The following is a 22,584-nucleotide window of genomic DNA, read 5'->3' as shown; positions in this document are numbered from 1 at the left end:
TGAATTGTAATTGTAAAGCGAATAGAGTTCAATTTTAATTCGCTATCTAAGAACTTATTATTAAATTAAATTAAATTAAGTTTCCATTGATCAGCAGATGGTCAATTTGATTTCTATCCCTGCCTTTCGGGGATCACCATGTGCTTTTATGGATCTCTCGGTGAGAAAAAAGGCTGCCCCCTATCACCAAATTATTAGTTGTGCAAAACTCAACAAGCCGTTTTCCATTTTCATTGATGACACCACTCTCATGTCTTCCTATCACTCTGTGCCTGGCTGAGTTATCGGCACCAACTTTGACATTTAGATCCCCCATGATGATGATAAGATCTTGCATTGGGACCTGCTCAATCTCTGCCTGGAGCCTGAGATAGAAATTGTCTTTCAGATCATCTTCACTATCATTGGTCGGAGTGTAACACTGAATCAGGGTCAAGTTGTTTTCCTTTCATTTCGGCCTGGCCTTTATGAGGCGACTATTAATTGGTTTCCATTCCAATACCGATCTATCTGCTCCTTTCTTCAGAATAATTTCCACACCTTCACGATGTAGCTCATCGTCCCGCCCAGATCAAAATACTGTCTCGCATGACACCGTCTTTAATCTCCCTGTCCCAATCCATCTGCTTTCGCTTACGCCCAATACATGCAAGTTATACCATCTCATTTCTGTTGTAGCTTGTGCAAGCTTCCCAGTTTCGAACATACTAAGCACATTCCAAAAACCAATCCTGGTCATGATTTTTGCACTCTTCACTTCCAACTTCTTGCCAGTAGTTTCTTTCTAGCTTTCACCACTGGCAGTTATTCGGTTCGAAGACCTTGGAAGGTCTGCTTGCAGGATATTGGTTGTCTTCGTTGCTGTTTCCGTAACACGTTCTTTAACAGGATGAGGTTGTTAGCCTTAAGTGTTCCTGTCTGAGCAAGTGTTCCAAGAGCCAAAAGTGGTGCTCAACCGATTTGGCTGAAACTTGGCACAAAAGTTGAGTGTGATAAGATATTTCACAAGCCACTTTGGCTCACTTCTCTGACTGTTCGTTCTGGAGTTTCAGGGGGGGTTCCATTCGTGGCCTATGGAACACCAAAATTTCATCCATCTAAGGGGCACTTGAAAGTGCTATAAAACTCCATTGATAAATTTTGCTGCCAAATGAATTTTACCATGGAATCTACTATAGTGGAGCTTTTACTTCATAAATGTAACTTTGTTTTTAAGCAATTAGACAGAGAGGGGCCTGGGGCTAAAGTTAGGTCAAATTTGAGGTCAAAATCACTACCCAAAATTGCCATTTTTCAAAGAACCATAACATTCACCTGCTTTCTTGCATAACTTTCATACCAAATCGAGTATGTACTTTAGTGACCCATTTATCAAAGTCAGTTGAGAAAAATTTGGCTTATTAGGTTTGTTAAGTTTTTGGCACAAACTCTTCATGCCCCTCTAAGGCCAAGCATAATTCATGCTATAAACAGACCAAAGTCTTTGCATAAAGCCTTTATTGTGTATTTGGTGAGTGAAAGTGAAACATTAAAGCCAAATAAATGTCATTATCTAGAAATACCTCGTCTAATAGCTTACTATTACTCTAAGAAGGCCTGTGAGTAGCACTGCAAACACCGAGCGGTTTAGCAAAATAAAGGTAATTTTTTTTCTTTGAAAACGTAGTACCCATCAGAGAGCACAAATGATGATGTTCTGACCTAGATATGACAATATCTGACCTAGATATGACAATATCTGTTAAAGATGCTTGCATTTCCTTTGATTCATATTTTTCAGGTCATATCTCCCTACATACTACAGTAAAAACCCGCAAGGAAGAACCTACATTTTTTAAGACTTACCTAAACAGGTTCTCATATAAATGGTACTTAACAAAATTTTAGGCTATTTAGGTTCTTAAAACAGGTTCTTATCTTGGAGAAAAACACACCTGCATAACAAGTTGGTAATTATCCTATATTTTGTAACTACATATTTTGCACTCATTTTTCTTAAGAAAATCATGTTTTACAGCAATGGCAATCTGGTTTTTCTTCGATTATGATTAGAGTAAATAATATCAGTGTACCTGTAATGTACTATATGATTTTAGAAAATAAGAACCTATTTTAATTTTCTTAGGCTAAATAGGTTCTTGTTTATAGGGGGTATAAATGGAAAATTTTAGGCTAACAGGTTCTTAACTTTTAGGTTCTTACTTGCGGGTTTTTACTGTATACTCAAAAGCATGCAAAGTCTCTATATTTTGTCAGGCCCATTCTTTGATGCAATATTAAGTGAGCTTAATGAAAACGACCTTATCAGAAGATCTTTGGTTAAACTTTCGATAACCTTGCTAGCTCTTGTAAATACGCATGATGACATCAGAAACAGAGCAGGATGGTACGTACAGGTTGTAGTGAGTATCGTCCAGGTGACCCGCCGGAGGCTGAGATCCATCCCATTTCCCTAGTACGTTAGAGCTGAATAAATCAAATCATCCGGAAGTAAATAAGAAATCCATAGTTAGGAGAGCTGGACAACAAATATTTTGTTTTACAGTTCCTATGAAACATGCCATACCACACCTCAAGATGCGATTGTTGTATCGACTGACCCACCATATTGGACGTGAGAGTGAGAGGACTGGACTAAGTCGAGGAGTCACGCAACCTTCACTGAGGTTTGAGTAACGCGGGTCTTTTGACCATCACTTGCGGTAATCACAGGAATTTGCTTACCGTAGAAAAGGTTCATAATACGATGCCTTACGATTAGCACTACCTTTAATTTCAACGTCGAAAAATCTCGCACAATGACTGTAGTTGACTGAGTTTTTGCTTTTGCAACACCTTAGTTAATCTTCCCTTGGCAGAGAGTTCGCGAAAGTTGAAATCTTCAAACAAAAGAAAATTGGAAAACCATCAAACTATTTTTAAACATGTTTCCTAAACCCTTTTCATAAGAACAAAATTAAGGAAAATCTTTTTTTGACGGGAAGTTGAGAAGACCGCTCTTAGCGAGAGTGGTACTAAAAAAGCCATTTGCTACATTTATGCGCGTGTATGAGCCCTTTCTGATATTTTTAATTACCTGTACTTGTAACTTTGGTATCACCCGATCTTCCTCCCGCCCCGGACTCACCTGAACCCTTGTACTTGTGTTTTAATCAAATAGTCATGTCATTATCGCAAGAAAACACAGGAGTCATTCCTGTTTCGCGCAGCGGAGCCCATGACGCGGCACCGCATTGATCATTTACCCCTCCAATGGAATAAAGTGCCATCGCAAAATTATCCTGAAACTTCTTATTGCTATACTTTCTATACTTAATAAGGACACAAACATTTACACTTGAATAGTGGGAGGAATGGAAACTCGATCCAGTCTTAATACTCTCACGTCCAAAATGGCGGCCCCTATTGGCATCATCCCATGTCTCGTGTGGAATACTTCATTTAAACAGCAACATTAATTTTTGTCATCCAGCTCTTCTGACTGTGGATTCCATCTTTTTGGGACGGTTCCATTTATTCAGTTCTAAAGTACCAAAGATCTCTGATGGATCACAAGTCACCTGGACGGTGCTCACTGCGGCACGTAAGTTTATGGTCATGCTCGCTATAAGTAATGGGTATTTACAAGAGCTATTCACAGACTATTCAAAGGTCAGGCGTAGATCATCTTTCAGCAATCGTTTTATTCTGAGCTTAATGGTTAAGGCCGGCCGGGTTAAGGTCACCTTATTTTCAATTTAAAAAAACGGCCTGACAAAATATGGAGACTTTCTATGCTTGGAATATAGTATGTATGGATATATGGCCTCACAAACATAGATCAGAGAAAATTCAATCATCTTTAGAGATATCGCCATATCTAGATCAAAACATCATCATCTGTACTCTATGATTGGAACAAAGTTTTCATAGGAAAAAAACAATTATCTTTATTTTGCTAAACCGCTGGGTGTTTGCAGTGCTAATCAGAGGCCTTCTTAGAGCAATTATAAGCTATGAGTCGAGGTATTTCAGGATTATGACATTTATTTGGCTTAAATGTTTCATTTTCACGCACCAAATACAAAATAAAGGCTATATGTCAAGACTTTGGTCTGTTTATAGCATGAATTATGCTCAAAATTCCATTTTGCTTGGCCTTAGAGGGGCATGGAGAGTTTGTGCCAAAAACTTAACAGACCTTAATAAGACTAATAAGCCCAATTTTTCTTAACTGATTTTGATAAACGGGTCACTAAAGTACATACTGGATTTGGTATGAAAGTTATGCAAGAAGGCAGGTGAATGTTATGGTTTTTTGAAAAATGGCAATTTTGGGTAGTGATTTTGACCTCAAATTTGACTTAACTTTAGCCCCAGGCACCTCTCTGTCTAATTTCTTGAAAACAAAGTTACATTTATGAAGTGAAAGCTCCACCATAGTAGATTCCATGGTCAAATTCATTTGGCAGCACAATTTACCAATGGAGTTTTATAGCACTTTCAAAATGCCACTAAGGAGGATGAATTTTTGGTGCTCCATAGGCCACTAATGGGACCCCCCCTAAAACTTCAGAACGAACAATCAGAGAAGTGAGCCAAAGTGGCTTGTGAAATATCTTATCACACTCAACTTTTGTGCCAAGTTTTAGCCAAATCGGTTGACCACCACTTTTGGCTCCTGGAACACTTTCTCAGACAGGGACACATAAGCCTTATCTCCAGGTCTGGAGGGCTGTGGGACTGTCTTTAGTCTGGACTCTACTCCTTGACCTGTCTGGCTTGGGAGGCCCTGCCAGGGGTGTAAACACCCCCGTCGGCATAGCTCCTGGAGTCACTGGGACGCACAAGCCACTCAGGCACGACAAGGCAACCGTCCTAGTGAGTGGACTAAAGTAATATACAGAATAGAAAATACTTCTTGGTTTGTAGATGCAAGCGTTCTGTCAACAATGCCTAAGATTTTATTAGCCTTTCTCACAGCACCATCAACTTGAGCACCCCACGACAGGTCATAGGAATTCAGAGCTCCTAGGTCTTTCACATGCTTTACTGGTTTGGTTGCAACTCCCATAATATACGAAGGAGACGAGTTGTCGCGGTTATGGGTAATGCGCATTGTTTCGCACTTCTCCGGGTTAAATCTTAACTGTTATAAAATTTCCCAGTTTGCTAAGTGATCAATGTCGCTTTGAAGGGCTTGAGTATCATTTATGCTGTCAGCGGTCTCTCTGTACACTTCCGTGTCATTTTGCAAAGAGTTTGATAGTTGATGATATGCTATACGATATATTGTAAACAACTGCCATCCTCCCCTTCTTTGGTTGGAGGGCTTCATTAAGAATCAATTCATTTCTTCGCAGTCCACATTCTCCTCTCCATCACAGCATTTCTTGACTATTCTCTTATCCTCGTTGCCTTTCACAAAGAATCTTCCTTACATCCACCGTCCAAACTCTTGTATCGTTGTTTGGCAACAACTGATCTATTGGTTAGTCTTGTGGCCCAGACTTTCCGTGCAACTTCTTGGATGTTCAAGGTCCACGAACAATGGAATCTCTGTCGATACGCATTTGAATCAGCCTACATCACAGCCCATGAAATATGTGGAGTGTTTTTATTGACGGTAATACCCATTTACGTGGAAAGACTTCTCTCCCTGATGTTTTGGCTAAGATACAGACAAATTGTAACTTTGAAGCGCATGCTACCAACCTTTGTCATGAATACATCAATTCACTCTTTTTCACAAATGAGTTTTATTAAAGCGTAAGTTTTCGCTTCCTTATCGTCCAGACCTCGCTCTTCTTGTCACAAACTTCCCCACCCCACTCCCTTTAGATGTGTCTAGGCTGCAACAATCATTACCACACCCTCCCCAACAAAGGCTGTGTTTGTAACACTAATCACTTCCGAAGAAATTTGAATTTCGCGCTCGGTGAGCTGGCTACGCGCCGGTGATTACAAACCTTTGTCTTGCGAATAATAGAAACCCTTTCCTTCGAACAATAGATAAGGACATATAAGGAGCGAAAGCTTGACTTATTGTCGGGCCAAAATCCTAACCAAAAGTTTGATACGCACTCGTTGGGTTTGTCTCTCCGCTATTTCCGCGTTGGTGAATAAAAGAATAGATTAGTATAGGTAATCGCATGGGGCCTCGTAAAATTAAGGATTAATATCACTTGTGTTTTCGGAAGTTGCTGAAATTGCCCGAGTCGCGCAGCGACTCGGGCAATTTCTGAAACTTCCGAAAACACAAGTGATATTAATCCTTAATTTTACGAGGAACCATGTGATTACTTGTATATAATATAAGGGGCAAAATGTTTTCTTACTGATCTCGTGCAAAACGGGACGCCATTGTTACAAAACAAACAGAAATTTCTTTACCTTGGCAGCCGTTGCTAAGCGATTTTCAGCCAATCATTTTCAAGTAATTTTGCCCGGGGCAATAACAAAAATTAAGAAAAAATGCCCTCTGTCTTGACCAATCACAATTCAGTAATTTTGCCCCTTGTATGATAAAAAGTTGAAATGAATGTAGAGTCGAAAGAAAAGCAGTTTGTATGTAACAAAGATGAAATTAATTATTTGGTACTTGATAAAACCTCGTACTCAAAACAACGCCGACTGTATCGTGGCTAGGTCAGTATGTGTTCATTAAAATATGAAGCACGCAGGAAGTCTGGAGAAAGAGAAAGGTGCACAAGAGTTGCCAAAGACGTAACCAAGAGCCATCATAGTTTTATAAATGATAAATTTATCCCCTCCTTCATTTTCCTCTCGATCGATAGAATATCATGTTCCCTTCAGCACTTTCATAAAGTTTTCATGATCGGAGGACAATTGCTAGTCGCTCGAGGGAATTAGAACATAAAGAATTAAGTCACCTGCCGGAAAAATAAAAGCTTGTCTGATAACGTAAAATTTACTTAGAATTTGTTGGTGAAAGGAGGAGAACAAATTAAGAATGTAAAAGAAACGACAGTAAACTGCTTTTTCGCCTAATATTTTGCTCTTCTCTTATTTTATTCTACTCTTGGAGAAGAAACGGAGGTAAAAGAGCCCCAAAATGTTGCTAATTACGCGGTTGAATTCAAATATTTTAAAATAAGATTGCATCAGTGGCCATACATCAATTTTAATCTATATATTTATTCGAATTCTTTGATTGATTGACATGGGTTTGACATCCCTAGCTTAGACCCTCTATATTTTAATGTTACTGAGGTTGATAATGAGCCAAAAATTAACTTTACATAAATGATATGGACATTTGATTGACACTCTATCGATGGAGCAAGGTCAGCTTGCGAGCTGGATCCTCGTTAAGAGCACTGCGGGAAGTTGCTCCTTCCCTCATCAGTTGTGTTGCTCGAGGCCTTAAACTTATTCACCAGCAAGGTACAAAAAACTCATACTGAAGCGTTTATAATGAGTGCCTTCCCGTCGGCTAAGTAAGGAGGGATTGTTTATCTCACAGAGAAAACAATATTGATGTTACAGGTGTTTCTATATATTTGACAAATTAAAGTGACGATTTCTCTGAAGTTTTCCAAACGATTAAACAATGATGAGGAAGTCTCTATATGATCATTAAGTGGGAAGTAAGGTTTAAATGATTGTTATCGTTGTGAAGCTGTTTAGATGAAATATTTCTCGTTGCAATCACAGATAACTTCAATCTAAGAAAAAAGGAAACTAATACAGAATAATGTCGACAACAAAATTCACTGGAGGTGGAACACAGACCAAGATATTTCAAGATCTGTACTGTTCCCCCCCTCTGGTTGGTGGGCTTCCGCAAAAATTTAAAATTTCTTTTCTACCAATTTACATTCTCCTCTCCATCACAGCATTTCCTGGCAATTCTCTTATCCTCGTTGCCCTTCGCATAGAATCTTCCCTGCATCCTCCGTCCAAACTCTTGTATCGCTGTTTGGCAACAACTGATCTGTTGGTTGGTCTTGTTTGCCAGCCTCTCAGTGCTACTTATTGGATATCCGTGGCTGACGAGCAATGGAATCTTTGTCGATACGTATTTGTCGCCGCTTTCCTCACAGACATTGCATTATGTGGAGTGTCATTGCTGACGATGACGGCCATAAGCGTGGACAGACTTCTCGCCCTGTTGTTGGGGTTAAGATACAGACAAATTGTAACTTTTAAGCGCACATACATCACTGTAGCTACCTTTTGGATTGCATCCAGTGTTGCTGCTTTACGCTACATATTAGATTACCGTACACTCATTTTATATGATAGTATAATTACACCATCTTGCCTTGTTATTTCAGTCGCCTCGTATATGAAAATTTTTCGGGGTCTCAGTCATCATCGGGCTCAAGTACAAGATCATCTCCAACAACAGCCGGGCCAACCAAATGCACCGAACATGGCGCGGTACAATAAGGCAGTGAACAGTGCACTGTGGGTGCAGTTAGCGTTAGTAGTTTGTTATGCACCATCCTTCATAGTAACAATTGTAATCGCTGACAGTAAAACATATTCATCACACTTAGTAGTATTAAGGGAAGTAGCAGCTGTCTTAGTTTACTTTAACTCGACGTTAAACCCGTTTTCTTTACTGCTGAAGTAAGACAAGCAGTAAAGCAAACCATCAGAAAAGCACTTTGCTGTCCATGTAGCTAGATCCTCATCAAATTGATACATATATTATTTTAAATTTCAAAGCTGAGTCATTAAGTCACGATTTTTATTTGAGAACGTTCGTAAGATCTGTCCTTGGATAAGCAAGAAATAAGAACTTCAGCAAAGTGTAAGGGAAAACTGGACTGTCTGATGTATGAAATGTTATTCATAACAAAGAAAAGGCCATGCTTGAACACAAAATCAGACTCCATACGCGCAAAACTATTTATTAATTTTATTTAAATTTGTCACTTTTTACATGCATATTCTACGTTTTATCGCCTTGCACGGTATATATTAAGTTGTCAAATTTTATTCTCCTCTCACTTGAAAATGATGACATGGTGTCATCGAAACGTAGTGTAAAATTTCTTTCACTTATTTTTATCATTAGATCATGTTCGATTAAATCTAATCCTATTCGAATTCTAACATTGTCATGAAACCAGAGTTATATGCATTTTACTCTCATGTTTAATTTCTTTAACAAAATGTGACGGCATTGGGTAAAACTTTAAAGAGTAGTTACAGCGGAGAGTTCTCGATATATTTTTATGTTAAGTTAAACAATTTCCACCTTTTTTTGCTTCCCTAGGGAAATTGCTTGATTTTGACGCTTTATTGCTCAACGCGCTGGTTAATATTTACTCTCGTCGTCTTGAGGTAAATGAAATTCAATCATCGTGTGGCGCTTTAACAATTCGTAATTCAAACCGTCGTGATCAAGGGAGAATTTAGAGAACTGCACCATTAGAATATTATAAACGACGTTCATTTTGAATATTCTAACCAAGATTGTAAAATTGCAAAAAGTATATGGTTTGGTAGGTTAACATCCTGTCACGGTTTTGTTTAAGATTTTAGTCTGGGGATACAAAAAGGAGAAAAATAGGCTACAAAACTTTTTTCATTGCAAATTTAATTCAAAGTTGACATCTGTGACAAAACTTTGAATTTCAGTTATTTGATGTATTCGGAGATTGTCACGAAATTAATGTTTCCTCGGACGATCTCTTGCTTTGACAAAGTAAAGTACCCAGCTTGAACTTTTTATTTTCAGTTCGCTGAGGCTGATCATGTGTCAAGTCTGAACTTCACACAGATCTTTAGTTTAGTATCGAATGCAATAAAGGAAGAACATCTCCACTTAATAATCGGCCCGTAAATGACAATTTATCCCAATCTACCACTTAATTCATCTCTTATAAAGGGTGACAAGAAAGAGTTTCCTTATGGTATTGTCAAACAGAAATATAGCCGATGTCTTTGTTTTTGCCAACAATAATTCTTTTTAGCTAAACTCTACTAATTGAGAAGAAAAAGCTTGTCTCGGCCCACTCGTAACTGTTTAGAAGTTCAGCTGCAGTTGCTATTCGGAATAATCAAAGAGAATTTAAAAGGAGTAAAAATTTCCTGGATAAACTCCTAAACCGTATTGAAGAATTGCATGATATACTGCATCTTTTAAGCAACAGATTCACGCACTCGTTTGGTTTGTCCATCAGCTAGTTCCCCGTCGATTAATATAATAACAGATTTAAAGTAAAAAAAAAACTATAGGCTTAAAAGAAAAGTAACTATAGAACGAGTACAAAATGAATGATTTGGTATTCGATAAAGCCTAGACTCAAAACGAGGTCGGATCTGTCATGACTAACTGATGTCTCCTAAATTTTGAGTTTTAACAATTATTCATTGGTCTGTGTGCGATAGGAAGCATGCGGTAATTTTACAGTCGAGCTTGAAAGACTGGTAAGAGTTGGTAATAGGCGGAGCAGTACGCAACTTAATATTCACAAGTGATGATAAAATTAAAAAAACTAGAATGAAAAGAATTGTTCATCGAGTCTTGAAAGGTTATGACCACCCATCCCTTCATTTCCATCTCCATCAATAAACTATCATGTTTAATTCAATATTGGATAACAACTTTCACGGCGAAAAGAGAATTGTCAATCGCTCAAGAGAATCGCAACAAGACTTCAATCTCTTGCCACATAAAAGAAAACTTCCTTCATACCAAAATATTCGCTTCAAATTATCCGGATGAAATGATCCAGGTAAAGAGGGACTTTAGGGAGAATACTTTCAAAAGTAATTGGTGTCACCCTTTTAAAATAAAGGTTATTATTATTATTATTATTATTATTATTATCTGTTCAGTGCACTGTAAAAACTGAAGCAGGTGTCTATAATCTCCTTTTATTGCTATTTCATTCGTGAGGCACCTGATGGGGTCCGGAAAAAATTAATCAGTTTTTGAAAGAACGGAAAATTTCCGAACACATTTTGAATGAATAAAGGCTGGTGAGGTGGTCTTTATTTGGCTAAATTTAAATAAGTGAGGTTTAAGCGATCGCGGCTTGGTGTCTGCAGTTTACACAAATATTTCTCCTTGCAATCACAAATACACGACAAGAAAAAGAAAACAGATAATGTTGACAACAAATTTCACTAGAGGTGGAAAGTAGACGAAAACAACACAAGAACTCCTATGCTGCCCCACCCACCCCACCCCCTTTAGAAGCTGGACTTAAACAAGAATCAGTTTTTATCACAGCAGTTAACATTCTCCTCTTCCCAACAGCATTTCTTGGAAATTCTCTTATCATTGTTGCCGTTCACAAGGTATCTTCCCTCCGTCAGCCGTCCAAACTCTTAGCGACGAGACAGTAGTTAGAACATACCGGTTCTAGGACAATAGCGTATCCACACTTGAAAATTAGAGGGAAATGTATGGGAAAATGTGCAAAACTGTGTTCACTAGAAATTGAAATGAAGTATTTTAAATATAAGCTGGCATCTCTGATTACAATTTCAATAGTTTGATGCTTTCGAGTTTCCAGTTTTTTTCTCAGACCAAGTGAAATCGTCAGCTTTTATTTTTCGTTATTTCTATTTTACCGAGGTTGATAATGATCAGTCAAGTTTAAAGTTCATGCAGATGATATGGACATTTCAAAAGCACCCTATCAAATTAAGAGAGATGGTTTGTGGCTCTTCTAATAAATGATACGATAGATGTCTCTATATCTGGCTTGCCTTTTATTGCTAATTCATACCATTTAGGGTATGAAAAAAGTAACTTTTTTAACACGGTAGACAGTTTCCGGAGACATTTTAAATGCCAATTTTACAATCGAGCTCCAAAGACAAAAAAAAAAAAAAATGATAATAAACTAGAAGGAAATAAATTGTTCATCGAGTCAGCGATACGATTGGAAAACGCATCCCTTTATTTTCCATCTCTATCAATTAATTGTCATGTTTACCCCTTCTATGGCGGGAGAACTTCGACAAGAATTAGTTTCTCTTGCAGCAGTTAACATTCTCCTCTCCATCACAGCGTTTCTTGGCAATTTTCTTATCCTTGTTGCTCTTTACAAAGAATCTTCCCTTCATCCGCCGTCCAAACTCTTGTATCGTTGTCTGGCAACAACTGATCTGTTGGTTGGTCTTGTGGCCCAACCTCTCCAAGGTGCCTATTGGGTGGCTGTGGTTCAGGAACACTGGAGTCTTTGTCGATACGCATTCGACTCAGCCTACATCACAGCCTATGCATTATGTGGAGTGTCTTTGATGACGATGACGGCCATAAGCGTGGACAGGCTTCTCGTTCTGCTGTTGGGGCTGAGATACAGAGAAATTGTAACTTTGAAGCGCACATACATCATCGTAGCTACCTTTTGGATTGTATCTGGTGTATTTTCTTTATGCTTCATATTAGCTTACGTGCAGTCATTTGGTATGGCACTTTTATTATACCATCTTGCCTTGTTATTTCATTGGCCTAGTATATAAAAATTTTTCGAGGTCTCATTCATCATCAGGCTCAAGTACAAGATCATGTCCAACTCCAATTGAGCCAACCAAATGCACTGAACATGGCACGATACAAAAAGGCAGTGTACAGTGCACTATGGGTGCAAGTAGCATTAGTGGTTTGTTATGCACCATCCATTATAGTGGCAATAGTAATCGCTTGCAGTAAAACGTATTCATTATACTTAGCAGTCATAAGGGGAGTAGCAGGTGTCTTAATTTTCTTTAACTCGACTTTAAACCCGCTTCTTTACTGCTTGAAGATCAGTGAAGTAAGACAAGCGGTGAAGCAGACAATCAGACAAGCACTTTGTTGTCCGTGGAGTTAGATCCTCCTCGAGTTTATTTATTTAATCACTTTCACCAGTGTGGTGAGGGTCGCACAACAGAGCGAGGCTCCAAATTAAGTGCGCCCTGTATCCCACCCATCCCACCCCAAGGGAGGACATCCATCACACAGTAATCTCGTGTGTGGGAAATTAACGTCTCCTACCCCAACCCGGCAGGAGACGGGACCTCCATTTATTCGTCCCTCTCCGAGAAGACTAGAATATCTAACCATTTCTTGATGTTATAGAAAGGTAGCAAATTCTTCTCAATTATTTTAAGACCCTGAGTGTTGGTCCGGCCGGGGCTCGAACCCTCGACCTCCCGCACAACAGTCCAGCGCTCTATCCATTGAGCTAACCGGGAGGCGGTAATATTCGTATGAGTACTCTCAAAGCTGAAAGTCATAAAGTCACGATTACTATATAAGAACGTTCGTCAAAAATGTGTATAGATAGGAAATATTAAGAAGTTTAAATGGTATTGTTTTTTCGGAGGTTTTTACATAGTCTGTTATGAATATTTTATATTTATTGTTTTTTTTAATTCGTTGTGAATATTTTCCTTAATTTATGTTTTTTTATGCTGATTTATGTCAATCCCCGAACAATACTATTGATTTCTGTGGCGCAAAGCCTTGTAAGGCTCTTTAATTTTTAATCGAGTAATCATAAAAACAGAATGGCTTGTCGAGTTCACTAAATAACTCTTTTTGACGGAAACAACTGAAAGAAGTGCAATAGAAGCACTAACCATATATCTTTTCAAGAGTATTTTCCATGCTAGCCACCAATAGAAGAGTATTTTCCGTGCTAGCCACCAATAATTATGAATACGGGAAGGGATAACTGAAGAAAGAAATGCATGCGTTTTACTTTCATGTTTTATCTTCTTTCAGCACTAGAAAAGTATTGAATAAAACTTTACAGGGAAGTTTGAGAGAGTTTTTTTAATTCAAAGTTTTTTTCCTAACTTAAAGAAAGAGGCTTGTTATTGACGCCATATTGCCAAACGAGTTGCATTGGTCGACTTTCAGTCTGTAATTTGTTTTGTTATCAGAAAAATGTCCGTAATGTTTATGAATATGTAAATATGGTACCGTTGCTTGTGTGTATTAACAACCCTAAGGAATAAAATTGACTATAAACGGTTTTTTTTTTTTAAGTTTTCCTCAGTTTCGGATCGATCTATTTCCTAAAATTACATGGTTACGGCCAGTCTAGGATGGTCTCCCTGCTTATGGTGGATGCGAAGTAAGCTGAATTAGTCACTGTCGAATTAGAGTGACCTGTTGAAGGAGACAGGGTGTTGGAAATGTGGGCGGACAGGTCAAATTAGACGCATGACACGGTAGTTCTTAACGGTACGTAGTCCTTGTGGATCTTCGGTAAACCTCAGATTCTAAGCGGCTGTTTGTGTCGAGGTCTGATCTTGTTGTAAACGGCCTCTGTTAGATGTTCAAGGCTAGCAGCTTCTCGGACAACTACCTGGCCAAGCGGTCTGTCGGGTCTTTGTTGAGGAACGGCTAGGGTGCGTTCTCATTGAAGTTGGACATCTTTAGCGTGGTAAGTGTTGGTATTCATGACTACGCTAGCGCGCCCTTCGTCGGCTGGGAGAACCATGATGGAATCGTCCTCTTTTAAGTCTTTAAGGGCGTCTCACGGTTCCTTAGTGATGTTAGGCACTGGTAACTTAGCCCGTTGAACGACGTTATTGACACCTCTTCAGAGCGCATTTCAGAGCACGCCCACAACACCACACATCAACCGCTTTGAATGGGGTTAAGTTTATTGATCGTGATTCTCACTGGTACACTCGCACGGTCAAGGAGGCTATTCACATAAGACTTCATCCTAACAAACTCAACAGCGACAGTGGAATAGAAATTTCTAAAGCGTGGATGACCACAATAAAAAAAAAACAACAACAACAGGAGAGCCGTATGACAGCGGACTGCCGAGAGAGCAGCGAGGAACGAAACGCGCCAATCACAGCTATGGAATACCAACCAAGCACAGGCAAGCATTACACTTTATAAGAAAATCCGAAACCAGTGGACCTCATATTGCTTATCGCCTGTTGAAGACTGCATATTGCTTATCGCCCGATGAGGACTGCATATTGCTTATCGCCTGATAAAGACTGCATATTGCTTATCGCCTGATGAAGACTGCATATTGCTTATCGCCTGATGAAGACTGCATATTGCTTATCGCCCGATGAAGATTGCTTGCTTATCGCCTGATGAAGACTTCATATAGCCTATCGCCCGATGAAGTGTGCATATTGCTTATCGCCCGATGAAGTCTGCATACTGCTTATCGCCCGATGAAGACTGCATATTGCTTATCGCCTGATGAAGACTGCATATTACCTATCGCCTGATGAAGACTAGCAGTATGCAGTCAAAACGTCGCGATCCACATCATAAGTGACTATTTCGTGAGACAAACAATAATACTTAATTATCAAGAATTATTTAAATTTCGATTCCACGTTGATGAATGACATGATGAATTTAATGTTGAGTTGAGAACCTTTTTCCATTTTCAGTTTGCCGAGGCGGATAATGATTACAGTATGAGCCTCTCACAAATAATATGGCACTAAATGCGCTCCCTTGCATCTAAAGTTGATCCAGGTAAAGAGTTTGTTTGTCGCGCTATAAGAAGAGTAATATTCAAGCTGTTTCTTAATGTTATTGCATACCTAATGTAATGACTATTTCAAGGAATAAAATGACTTTTTTAACACAACAGAGGCCTTTTGAATAAGGAAGTCTCTCTGTGATTATGGTTGAAAAAATGAAGACTTCGCTTATCGTTTCTATTTGACAGAACTACACTCATAAAACTCGCATATAATTGATCACCAGACCTGCGACAAAGAAAAGCAAAAGCAGAATATTGGCGACAGCAGATTTCACAGGAGGTGGAATACAAACAAAAACATATTAGAACTCAGTTCTATGCACCCCTATTTCGATGGTAGACGACAAAGGTAGCTGATTTCTTTCTCAGCAGTCCAAATTTTCCTTTTCATCACAGCATTTATTGGCAATAGTTCTTATCCTTGTTGCTCTTCACTTAAAATCTTCCCTTTATCCACCAACCAAACTCCTGTATCATTATGTGGCAACAACTGATCTGTTGGTTGGTTGGTTGGAAGATTACAATTTGTTGGTCAAGGATGGGAACAAACTAATTGAGAATGTGGAAGAAACGACAGAAAATTGTTTAAACAACAAACATATGAAATATGTTGGATCGTGCACATATACGATAAGAGAATTGTTTGTTCTCGTAATTTTTTCTCTTCTTTTGCTTTATTCTAGTTTTTTGGATAAGAAACGGAGGTAAAAGAGCCACGAGTCGTGTTGTTCATGGCCTCAAACTTATTCACGAGCCAAGTAACTCGTACTGAAGCGTTGATAATGAGTGCCTGCCCGTGGGCTAAGTTAAGAGGGATTGTTTGTCGCGCATAGAAAACAATAACAATGTTCAACAGGTGCTTTTATATATTTGTCTCAGATTCCTTTTTCATACGGGTGTACCTGACAAGTTAAAGCGAAAATTTCTCTTACGTTTATCAAACAAGTAAACGATGATGAGGGAGTCTTCATATGATTATTTAACAGGAATTAAGCTTTTAGTGATCGTCACCGTTGTCAGCTGTTTAGAAAAAATATATCTCGTTGCAATCACAGATAACCTCATTCCGAGAAAAAGGAAACGAATACAGAATAATGTCGACGACAAATTTCATTGGAGGTGGAACACAAATCAAGACCTGAGTTGTTGTCCCTCTCCGGCTGATGGGCTTAAGCAAAAATTTATCATTTCTTTTCTAACAATCTACATTCTCCTCTCCATCACAGCATTTCTTGGAAATTCTCTCATCCTCGCTGCCCTTCACAAAGAATCTTCCCTTTATCCGCCGTCCAAACTCTTGTATCGCTGTCTAGCAACAACTGATCTGTTGGTTGGTCTTGTTACCAAAACTCTCTTTGCTATATTTTGGATGTCCGTGGAATCTTTGTCAATACGCATTTGACTTATTCATCCTCACAGGCTCTGCATTAGTTGATATAAGGAACACAGAGTCCCTGGGGTTATTTAAACGTAAGATCAATGACATTTTTAAAGTCTAACGCACGGCATTCACGGAAAACAGCTTTAGTGTTATAGTATGTAGTTTTAATTTTAAATATCTTAGCGTATGTGATATGTATTTTTATAGGCTGATGAATTGATCGTGTCTAAATAAAGATTACAATGAAATTATCTTTGATGATGCTGACGGCCGTTAGCGTGGACAGACTTCTCACCATGTTGTTGGGGCTGAGATACAGACAAATTGTAACCTTGAGGCGCACATACATCATCGTAGCTACCTTTTGGACTGTATCTAGTGTCCCTGCTTTATCCTACACGTTAGATTACAGCATAATCATTTGGTATTTCCGTATGTTAATACCATCTTGCCTTGTTATTTCAGTAGCCTCGTGTATAAAAATTTTTCAGGGTCTCAGTCATCATCAGGCACAAGCACAAGATCATGTCCAACAACAGCCAAGCCAACCAAATGCACTGAACATGGCGCGATACAAAAAGGCAGTGTACAGTGCACTGTGCTTGCAGTTAGCATTGGCAGTTTGTTATGCACCATTGTTCATGGTGGCAATTGTAATCGCTGAAAATAAAACATATTCATCACACTTAGTAGTATTAAGGGAAATAGCAGGTGTCTTAGTTTACTTTAACTCGACGTTAAACACGTTTCTTTACTGCTGGTAGATTAGTGAAGTAAGACAAGCAGTGAAGCAGACAATCAGACGAGAACTTTGCTGTCCATGGAATTAGGTCCTCTTCGACCCATATATACTGAGTACTTTTAAAGCTAAAAGTAATTACACAGCTATTGTATAGAAATCCCAGTCAAATATGTTATTAGATAGGAAGAAATAAGAAACTCAAATAATATTGTTTTTCGAGGTTTCTACAGAGTCTGTTGTGAAAATTTTATCTCTTACTTTATGTTATTTGCGTTGTGAGTATTTCCCCTGTTAATTTATGTCTTTATATTGATTAAAGTCAATCATTGAAAAATACTATTGACTTCTGTTACACAAAGCCCTGTGGGACTCTCACTTCTAATTGAGTAATAATTGAAACAACTGAAAATGGCTTGGTGTGTGCACTGAATACCGTTTTTGAGGGAAACAACCGAAAGAAAGGCAATGGAAACACTGACCATATCTTTTTAAGAGTATTTTTCGTGCTAGCTATCAATGATCATGAACACGACAAAGCATAATTATAGAAAGATAGCCATACCTTTTTCTTTTATGTTTAATCTTCTTTTAGCAATATAAAAGTATTGGATAAACCTTCAAAAAGTAGTTTAATTAAGAGAGCATTTTAATTTCAAAGTTTTTTCCTAACTTAAAGGAGGCGGCTTGTTATTGACGCCATACTGCCAAACGAGTTGCGTTGGTTGACATAGAGTCTCGAGTTTGTTTCGTTATCAGAAAAGTTTCCGTGATGCTTATGAATATATAAAAATGGTTTCGTTGCTTGTATATGTTAACAAACTTTAAGAATGTGTATGAAATAAAATTGAATGTAATCGGTTGTTTTAGAGTTTGTTTTTTTTTCAATTTTTTGATTTCCTGAAATTACATGTTAACGACGAAAAAGGAATTCAAATGAGGAGTAAAGTCATCTTTAAAAGTTATTTGATTTAAAGGGTTGCTATATATCCAGCAGGTCGCTCATTTAGTTTCTAAATGTTCTTAAGTTGAAGCACCCAGGAAGTTTGGAGAGATCGAAAGATGTGTAAGAGTTACTAAAGACGTAACCAAAAGTGAGCATAGTTTCTTAACTGACAAATTTATCCATTTCTTCATTTCACTTCTCGATCAATGGATTATTATGTCAACCTTAGCATTATAATAAAAACTTCATTATCAGAGGACAGCTGCTAATCGCTCATGAGAATTACGACATGAAGAATTCAGTCACCTGCCTTATACATGAAAGCTTGTTTGATACCAAAATAATTTACTTGTATTTTTGCGGACCAGACGTTGAAAGCGAAGAATTTGTATAACTAAGTTATAATAGGCTAACTTTGGCTTATTAAATTCCAGGGCAGTCACTAAGAACTTGTTGGCGAAAGGAGAACAAATAGAGAATGCAAACGAAAGAAACGGCAGAAAATCGTTTGTTCGCGTCATTTTTTAGCTCTTTTCTTTTGTTCTAGTTTTGTCGGAGAGGAAACGGAGGTAAAAGAACCACAACATGTTACTAATTACACTTGAATAAAGGCTGATAGTTTCGAAAGAAACTGTTTGGGGCTGCGTCGGTGGGAGTAACGAAATAATTTGGATATATCAACAAAGTTGAAATGGTAAATTGGCCACCGCAATGATTACAAAAGCTGACGTTTCAAACGTTAGCCCTTCGTCATTCGCTCCGACGAAGGGCTAACGCCCGAAACGTCAGCTTTTGTAATCATTACGGTGGCCAATTTACCATTTCAACTTTGTTGATATATCCAAACTACTAATTACACTGTTGAATTCGAATATCTGAGAAAAAGTTTGCGTGTGTGGCGATACATCAATTTCAAATCGTCATATGCATTCGAAATTCCTCGATTGATTGACATGGGTTGGATATCCTTAACTTAAATCTTCTTTATTTTCAGCTTGCTTAGGCTGATAATGATTCAAGCCTTAACTTTACACAAATGATATGGACATTTGATTGACACCCTATCAATGAAACTAGGTCAGCTTGCGAGCAGGTCCTTATTACTAGCATTGCGGCACGTCGCTCTTTTACCCACGAGTCGTGTTGCTCAAGGCCTCAAACTTATCATTCACGAGCCAGGTAACTCGTGCTGAAGCGTTGATAATGAGTACCTGCTCGTGGGCTAGGTTCAAAGGGATTATGTTACAGGTGTTTTTATATATTTGCTTCATATTCCAATTTTATACGGGGTGTACCTGACAAGTTAAAGCAACTGCTTCTCTGACATTTTTCAAACGAATTAAAAATGATGAGGAAGTTATATGATTATTACGTACGAAGTAATGTTTCAGTGATCGTCGTCGTTGTGTAGCTGCTTAGATGAATTATTTCTCGTTGCAATCATAGATAACCTCAGTCTAAGAAAAAGGACGCGAATACAGAATAATGTCGACATATTTCAAAGGAACACAGACCAAGACATTTCAGGAACTGTATTGTTCCCCCTCTCTGGTTGGTGAGCTTCAACAAGAATTTAAAATTTCTTTCCTAATAATCTACATTCTCCTCTCCATCACAGCATTTCTTGGCAATTCTCTTATCCTTGTTGCCCTTCACAAAGAGTCTTCCCTTGGTCCGCCGTCAAAACTCTTGTATCGTTGTCTGGCAACAACTGATCTCTTGGTTGGTCTTGTTGCCCAGCCTTTCGTTGCTAGTTTTTGGCTTTCTGTGACTCAGGAACAATGGAATCTTTGTCGATACGCATTTGAAGCCACCTTCTTCACAAGCTATGCATTATGTGGAGTTTCTTTGACTACAGTGACGGCCGTAAGCGTGGATAGACTTCTCGCCCTGCTGTTGGGGCTAAGATACAGACAAATTATAACTTTGAAGCGCACATTCATCATTGCAGCTAGCGTTTGGATTGTATCTACAGTCGCTGCTTTATGCTACACGTTAGATTACCGTATACCTATTCTGTATTTCTTTATATTAATACCATCTTGCCTTGTTATTTCAGTCGCCTCGTATATAAACATTTCTCGGGGTCTCAGTCGTCATCAAGCCCAAGGACGAGATCATGTTCAACAACAGCCGAGCCAACCAAATGCACTGAACATGGCGCGATACAAAAAGACAGTGTACAGTGCATTGTGGGTACAGTTAGCATTAGTAGTTTGTTATGCACCATACTTTATAGTGACAATTGTAGTCGCTTGTAGTAAAACGTATTCATCACACTTGGTAGGCATAAGGGAGTAGCAGGTGTCTTAGTTTACTTGAACTGGACATTAAACCCGTTCCTTTACTGCTGGAAGATAAGTGAAGTAAGACAAGCTGTGAAGCAGACGATCAGACAAGCACTTTGCTGTCCATGGAGTTAGGTCCTCCTCGAGTTGTTTATAGTACTTTTAAAGCTAAAAGTGATTACAATATTATTGTAAGAAAACGCCTATTAAATATGATATTAGATAGGGAAGAAATCAAAAGCTCAAATAATATTATATTTCGAGGATAAGTAACTTATTCTGTTGTGGATAGTATATCGTTAATCTATGTTTTTTTGTGTTGTGAATATTTTCCCCGCTAATTTATGTTTTTTATGTTGATTAATATCAATCACAGGCCCTGTGGAGCTCCCACTTTTAATTGAGTATTCATTAAATGGCTTGTTGTGTGCACTAAATAGTTTTTTTTTTTTACGGAAACAGTGTAAAGAAAAGCAATGAAACACCAACCATATCTCTTCAAGACTATTTTTAGTGCTAGCTAGCTACCAATGTTCATGAATACGGCAAGGCATAATCGAAAAAGATATGCGTGCATTTTACTTTCGTGTTTAACCTTTTTTTATTAATGGAAAATTATTGGATAAAACTTCAAAGAGTAGTTTAAAAGAGTCTTTTAAATTCAGCGTTTTTTCTTGACTCAAAGAAAGAGGCTTCTTATAGACGCCATATTGCCAAACGAGTTGCATTTGTCGACGTTTAGTCTCGAATTTGTTTTGTTGTCCCAGAAAAATTTCCGTAATGCTTATGAATATGTAAAGATGGTTCCGTTGCTTGTGTATGTTCTCAAACTTTAATAATGCGTGTGAAATGAAATTGACCATAACCGGTTGATTTAGTTTCTTTAGTTCTAGCTTGCTGAGGCTGATAACGATTCAAACCTCAACTTTACACAAATGATATGGACATTTGATTGACACCCTGTCAATAAACTAGGTCAGCTTGCGAGCTAGTCCTCGTTATGAGCATAGCGGCACGTCACTCCTTTGCCCACGAGTCGTGTTGCTCAAGGCCTCAAACTTATCATTTACGAGCCAAGTAACTCGTACTGAAGCGTCGATAATGGGCCAGTGGGCTAAGTTAAAAGGGATTGTATGTCGCACACAGAAAACAGTAATTACGTTACAGGTGTTTTTATATATTTGCTTCATATTCCAATTTTATACGGAGTGTACCTGGCAAGTTAAAGCGACGATTTCCCTGCCATTTTGAAACGAATAAACAATGATGAGGAAGTTATACGATTGTTACGTAGGAAGTAATGTTTCACTGATCGTCGTCGTTGTCTAGTTGTTTAGATGAAATATTCCTCGTTGAAATCACAGCTAACCTCAGTTTGAGAAAAAAGAGGCGACTACAGAATAATGTCGACAACAAATCTCCCTGGAGGTTGAACACAGACCAAGACATTTCAAGAACTGTATTCTTCCACCTCTTTGGTTGGTGGGCTTCAACAACAATTTAAAATTTCTTTCCTCACAGTCTACATTCTCCTCTCCATCACAGCATTTCTTGGCATTTCTCTTATCCTCGTTGCCCTTCCAAAAGAATCTTCCCTCCATCCGCTGTCCAAACTCTTGTATTGTTGTCTGACAACAACTGATCTGTTGGTTGGTCTTGTTACCTAGCCTTTCGTAGCTAGTTTTTGGCATTCTGTGACTCAGGAACAATGGAATCTTTGTCGATACGCATTTGAAGCCTCCTCCCTCACAGGCTGTGCATTATGTGGAGTGTCTTTGATGGCGATGACGGCCGTA

This window comes from Stylophora pistillata, chromosome 11 (assembly GCF_964205215.1).
Source record: "Stylophora pistillata chromosome 11, jaStyPist1.2, whole genome shotgun sequence".
Classification (NCBI taxonomy): Eukaryota; Metazoa; Cnidaria; class Anthozoa; order Scleractinia; family Pocilloporidae; genus Stylophora; species Stylophora pistillata.
Note: the sequence above shows the minus strand (reverse complement) of the source record.